This window comes from Cebus imitator, unplaced genomic scaffold (assembly GCF_001604975.1).
Source record: "Cebus imitator isolate Cc_AM_T3 unplaced genomic scaffold, Cebus_imitator-1.0 Scaffold172, whole genome shotgun sequence".
Taxonomy (NCBI): Eukaryota; Metazoa; Chordata; class Mammalia; order Primates; family Cebidae; genus Cebus; species Cebus imitator.
In genome coordinates, this window is record NW_016107487.1 from 1937193 (window position 1) to 1943845 (window position 6653).

General features: G+C 38.9%; 1 protein-coding gene across 1 annotated transcript in view; it reads left to right on the forward strand.

The window, feature by feature from the left end:
• LRPPRC (leucine rich pentatricopeptide repeat containing) overlaps positions 1 to 6653 on the forward strand; it is a 113617-nt gene that overhangs the window by 24475 nt on the left and 82489 nt on the right. The window lies entirely within an intron of this gene.

Here is a 6653-nt window from a genome sequence, read left to right on the forward strand (position 1 = left end):
TGGGTTCAGGCAATTCTCCTGCCTCAGCCTCCTGAGTAGCTGGGATTACAGGCACGCACCACCATGCCCAGCTAATTTTTTGTATTTTTAGTAGAGACGGGGTTTCACCATGTTGACCTGGATGGTCTTGATCTCTTGACCTCGTGATCCACCCGCCTCGGCCTCCCAAAGTGCTGGGATTACAGGCTTGAGCCACCGCGCCCGGCCAACTCTTTAGTTCTTAATTTTACAGATAGTGTTTGAAATCAGATTATCTACCTTTAATAAAGATAAGGTTGTATATAAAATCAGGTTCATGAAAACAAAAAGTGTAGCCATTTTCTTTGTGGGCCAATCTATTTCTTCTTAACTGAGCTTAGAATAATAGGAAAGGCAGGAAAACTTTTATTGCAAAATGAGTGCTCATGACCTGACAGCCTACTGATTGAAGGACAGAAATGTTCAGTCTTTCAGGTTCTTAAGTACGTCTAAGCATTTAGCATACTTTTCCCTTGTACACATGGGATGTCTATAGGATATGAATAAGAATTGAACAAATATTAAATTTTAGAGTACAGTATCTAATTCTTTGGTTTGCATTATTGGTAATTCAGAAAGAGTAGTCTCATAAAAAGATGCTTTTAACAGAAGTACTTTCCCCTTGGGGAAACAAAAAATGGTCTTTTTGATTTTATCTCGAAGTATAATGTGCTTTAGAATGAGATGCAGAATTGTTAGTGTGACACTGGGTGACAAACAAAATGCACAAACAACAAAAAAAGTGCTTTTAGCAGACTTTCATATTGCAATTTTATTTTAAATATATAGCTGTCTTCTGGTTTAAATGAAATAGTGAAACAAGTATTCCCTAATTGTTTCTGGCTATAAAAGTCTCTAAATCCTTTTTAGAAAAATCTTTGTGAAAACAATATGCTAGTTTGATTAACTCTTTGTGTATCCTCCAGTTCTGAAAGCTCCAAAAGGTAACCTATATCCCAGTGTTTTAGAACCACAGAAAGTTTACATCATTCTATCAAACTCTTTGGACATGTTAGTATTGTCCACCTTTACACAAGTATGAACATTCTTTTGGTACCAGTTGAAATGTTTGTTCATCATGTTAATGTGCTTTCTGCAACCACGTCACAATTGAATTGGTTACTACATTTTTACTACTTAGTAAACATAAAAGAATTAGGTAATTTCTTTCTATAGCTATAGTAGTTGAAATAGTAGAAAACGGGCTTTATCTCCAATCCACCTTTTCTTAGAATCTCAGAATTTAGATTTTAAAGGTACCATATTGAAAGCTGACATTACGTGAATGAAGGAACTGAGGGCCACACAGACGTTCAGTGACTGGCCTTAGCTTCCATGTCTAGCTGTCATTAGGCTGGGATTAGAACGAAGGTTTCTGTCCTCCTTTTTAAATATTCTTTTTTATATTATAACCCTTCCATATTCAACTTTTATAAGTACTATGCTATGTTTATTTTCTAAAAATTCTTAGCTACTGTTTAAAAAATTAGATGCCAGTTTTTACATGAAGAACATTGCTAAAAGAGATAGCTGAAGTTTTTAATCGATGAAGGTTTTTTCTGAAAAAATATAAAAGCTTATGCTTTATTGAGAAATGTGTTCTGAGTGTGCAAGACATTGTCAGTTGTTTTACAGTTTTGAAAAACAATATATTCTCCTTTGCAGGAGGTCCTGAAAGATAGTAAAGTATGTATTCCACAGTCTTCTTTTATGTAACAGGGAAATAGCTGTATGTATTCTTTGTAGTTTCTTTAGTATAAGGTAAGAAAGTAGCATTGTTATTAGTGCAATGAACTTATTCTTTGTCCAGTGAAAGTCAGATAAACTGCAGTGATGGAGGATGTGCTGGGTTTCATAAGGAATAAATAAAACTCTTCAGGAAATCAAAGATATTTGGAGGTCAGATAAAGTGGAACCAGGAGTTTTCAACAATAGGATAATCAAGTTTCTTTTTTTCAAAAAAAAAAAATATGTATATATATATACTTTCTTTCTTTCTTTTTACTGTGACACAGCCTCAGGAGGTCCTGAGGGCATGTGCCCTGGATAATCAAGTTTCTGTTGAATTTTTCTGGCTGCAAATTTAGCCATCACCAGCCTCCAAGAAAGATATTTATAATTACTTCCTCATGGCCCATCTTATTAGTATTTATCTCTGTGGCACAAGTGGAAAAGTTGTCACTTAGAATAATGCATTTCTATCCAGTTGGCCTAACTTTTAGGAAATAACCTACAGTGAATATGGATCTATATCCCTGGGTATATTTTGAAAACATAAAAGTAAAAATGTGAAAAGGGTAAAATACATAAAGAAGGGTTGATCAGAAAGCCTCAATGCCAGTTGAGTGAAGTGGCTGAATAGAAGAAAGTTACTTTTCTTTTCTTTCTTTTTTCTTTTTGAGATGGAGTTTTGCTCTTGTTGCCCAGGCTGGAGTGCAATGCATGATCTCGGCTCACTGCAACCTCTGCCTCCCAGGTTCAACCGATTCTTCTGCCTCAGCCTCCTAAACAGTTGAAATTACAGGTGTGTGCTATTGCACCTGGCTAATTTTTTGTATTTTTAATAGAGATGGGATTTCTCCATGATGGCCAGGCTGGTCTTGAACTCCTGACCTCAGGTGATTCACCCGCCTCGACCTGCCAAAGTGCTGAGATTACAGGCATGAACCACTGTGCTCGGCGGAACTTTTAAAAGAGAAAGCAATTGCCTCCTGATAAAATGAGTGCCCTGGGTGGAGTGTAAAATCCTGTGGAATGAAACAGTCATAATCGGTGAAAGTTGTTTAGGCAAATCATGTATCTTTCCTGATAGTTGTGGACTGTTTTAATTCTCATAAAGCTTTTTAAATGGAGACTTTCTTCTAGATTGAAAAACTTTCTCGTGGCTGTGTTGAAATATTTTTATTAGATTATTTAGTCTTATTTTAGATTTTCTAAGTTCACAGAGGTTTGGAATCTATTTATATCTAACTTAATATAAGATTATTTTAATCTTGTTTTGAAAAGAAATGTGAATTGTATTTTTTATCAGAATTTATGTAGATAGATCAGTCAGTCACCTTTTTCCTTCTTACTGGTAAATCCATCTCTCCTCCCATCTGACTATAGTTACTGAACAGAATATCTTTTTTTGTCTGCTCCCTCAGGCTGCCTGAGGAAGTGATTGAACTTACCTGAGCAGAAGGTGTGAATCCAGGTTTTCTTGAGCCTGCTTTAGTTTAAGGTAGAAGGATAATGTAAGTTGGAAATGCTAGCAACATAGATAATCTAAGTGAGCAGAACTTACTCCTCCTCCTGATAAATGTTATTGGAAAAAATTAAGAAATAAGAGAATGAAACATATTTCAGGCTTAGAATATGGGGTGAAGGGTTTCATATAAGAATAAGAATCTTTTAGCTATAGTCAATTTGGTGATCAGTTTTCACAAACATTGGAAAATCTATCATCCAAGAAACTTTTGAGGATTATGTATTTATTTTGATATAACTAAAAAAAATTAAGTTATTATTGCTACTATTAGCGTTTATTTAGGCTGGATGTGATGGTTCACGAATGTAATCCCAACAATTTGGGAGGCTGAGGTAGGGGGATCAGGTGAGCCCAGAATTTGGAGACTAGCCTTGGCAACTTGGCAAAACCCTGTCTCTACAAAAAATATAAAAATTAGCCAAGCGAGGTGGTGTACTCCTGTAGTCCTCCCAGGCAGCTAGGACTACAGGAGGACTGCTAGAGCTTGGGAGGTTGAGGCTTCATTGAGCCTTGATCACTGCCACTGCAGTCTAGCCTGGGTGACAGAGTGAGACTGGGCATGGTGGCTCACACCTGTAATCCCAGCACTTTGGGAGTCCAAGGCGGGTGGATCACGAGCTCAGGAGTTCAAGACCAGCCTGGCCAAGATGGTGAAACCCCTGTCTCTACTAAAAATACAAACAAATTAGCCAGGCATGGTGGCGGGCACCTGTAATCGCAGCTACTCAGGAGGCTGAGGCAGAGGATTGTTTGCAACAGCTACTTGGGAGCCTAAGGCAAGAGAATCACTTGAACTTGGGAGGCAGAGGTTGCAGTGAGCCGAGATTGCGCCACTGCACTCCAGCCTGGGCGACAGAGTGAGACTCCACCTCAAAAAAAAAAAAAAAACCATCACATACAGACAATTATTTAGTAGTTAGGGTTCTGCACATATTTTTTCCCTTAATTTTAGTAACCACCTTGAGGCTTAAGTGGGGAGCTTTATTATCATCATTCCTCTATTGCCAACAGGGAGCCACTGAAAATCATTATTTTTGATGGCAGAACAAACACTTGATCCCAGTTCCTTCTGATTCCAGGAAAAACATGTAGGTTTTCGTGTTTTTTGTAGTGTAACAATTAGGAGACTTGGTTACTTATTCAACTTCTGCTTGTGATCTTGGAGAAATTACTTTATACATTTTTTTTTTTTTTTTTGAGACGGAGTTTCGCTCTGTCACCCAGGCTAAGGTGCAGTGGCACAATCTCAGCTCACTGCATCCTCTGCCTCCCAGGTTCAGGTGATTCTCTTGCCTCAGCCTCCCAAGTAGCTGGGACTATAGGCACATGCCACCACACCCAACTAAGTTTTGTATTTTTAGTAGAGACAAGGTTTCACCACGTTGGCCAGGATGGTCTTGATTTTCTGACCTCGTGATCCACCTGCCTCAGCCTCTCAAAGTGCTGGCCTTACAGGCATGAGCCGCTGTGCCCAGCCTACTTTTGTTAGATAAAGATTCATTGACGTTCTTTCCCCCACTTTAAAAAATTGACATGAACTGTATATATTCAAAGTGTACAAGGTGATGATTTTATATACAGGTACATTGTGTCCTGATTACCATAGTCAAGTTGATTAACAACCATAAACATTAACACTCATAGTTAACCATTTATATGTGTGCCTTTGTGTGCATGAGTGTGGTGAGGACACTTAAAATCTGTTCTTTGACCTATTTCAAGTAAACAATACAGTGTTATTAACTGTAGCCACCACGCTATACATTAGACCCCTAGACCGTACTCATCATGTTAACATAAATTTTGTCCCCTTTGACCAATATCTCCCTCATCCTGTAACTACTGTCCTACTTTCTGTGTCTGGCTTATTTCACTTGATTAGTTGACTTCTAAAGGCATTTCAGCCTTATTTCTGTAGAGAAGCACACCCACACCCTGATTGAAACCTGATTAGAGTTTGACACACTGATCTAAGCCAAGTGGTAATAGTGAAATTATTTTTGTTCAGGATGTTATAGCTCTGTTGTCCTCAATCTTGCCCTAAGAATTTAGACCACAAGAATTTCTTCCATGCCTATGAATAATATTTCAGTTCTTGGACCTTTACTTCATCCATTCAATAGGCGTAGACTATTATAGGTCAGAAAATTATTCTATTCATTAAGTGCCTTGATACATATTGCCTTGCATAGTCCATGGGTGGTAGTTAGATTTAGCGAAGCAATATGTGTAAAAGTGTCTGGAAGGCACAGTTCATGGCATATTTCCATTTCTAGTGTGTAAGCTATGAAATTTTGGCTTAGAAAGGTGTGCAACTTGCTTAGATTTACATTGCCATTAAGTACCAGAGCGAAAGGGGAGAGCTGGATCTTTAAACTCCAAAGCCCCCTTTTTTTTTTTTTTTTTTTTTTTTTTTGGTCACTTCACCAGAGTATCTCACCAGCAACTTAGCTATTTACTTTAAGCCTTGGTCCTGAAAACAATTATTACTGCTCAGAAAGGACACTGAGGACATTAGATTAACACAAATCTGTTACTAGGAATTCAAAAACAATTTAGCTCTGTCCTTTCCTCAGGTGCTTAGTAATTTTTTCATATAAAGAAGAGCACAGTGAGATTTGCCATCTTTTATTTTAGTTATTAAGGTTGTTAGTAATGATACCCAGTGAGTTATTAGAGGAATAGTTTAAATTTTGTTTATAAGTATTGCTAGGCCTCTTTGTACAGTGTGGATCAACTGTATATGCATGTTCTCGTAAATTTCAATAAGCACATGCTTCGTTTATTGGGATTTTAAAAAACATTATTTGAGACGGAGTCTCACTCTGTTACCCAGGCTGGAGTGCAGTGGTACAATATTGGCTCACAGCAACCTTTGCCTCCCAGGTTCAAAAAATTTTCCTGCCTCAGCCTCCCCAGTAGCTGGGATTGCAGGTGTCTGCCACCATGCCCGGCTATTTAAAAACGTTATTATTAGGCCGGGCGCAGTGGCTCAAGCCTGTAATCCCAGTACTGTGGGAGGCCGAGGCGGGTGGATCACGAGGTCAGGAGATCGAGACCATCCTGGTCAACACGGTGAAACCCCGTCTCTGCTAAAAATACAAAAAATTAGCTGGGCATGGTGCTGCGTGCCTGTAATCCCAGCTTCTCAGGAGGCTGAGGCAGGAGAATTGCCTGAACCCAGGAGGCGGAGGCTGCGGTGAGCCGAGATCGTGCCATTGCACTCCAGCCTGGGTAACAAGAGCGAAACTCCGTCCCAAAAAAAAAGAAAGTACTACCATCATGTCCCTTTTGCAGAGAAGTGAAGTGACTTGCGTCGAGCCCCCTCCTTTGGCAGGATGGCCATACTTTCCAGTTGGCCTAGGACAGGCCCAGATTACACATA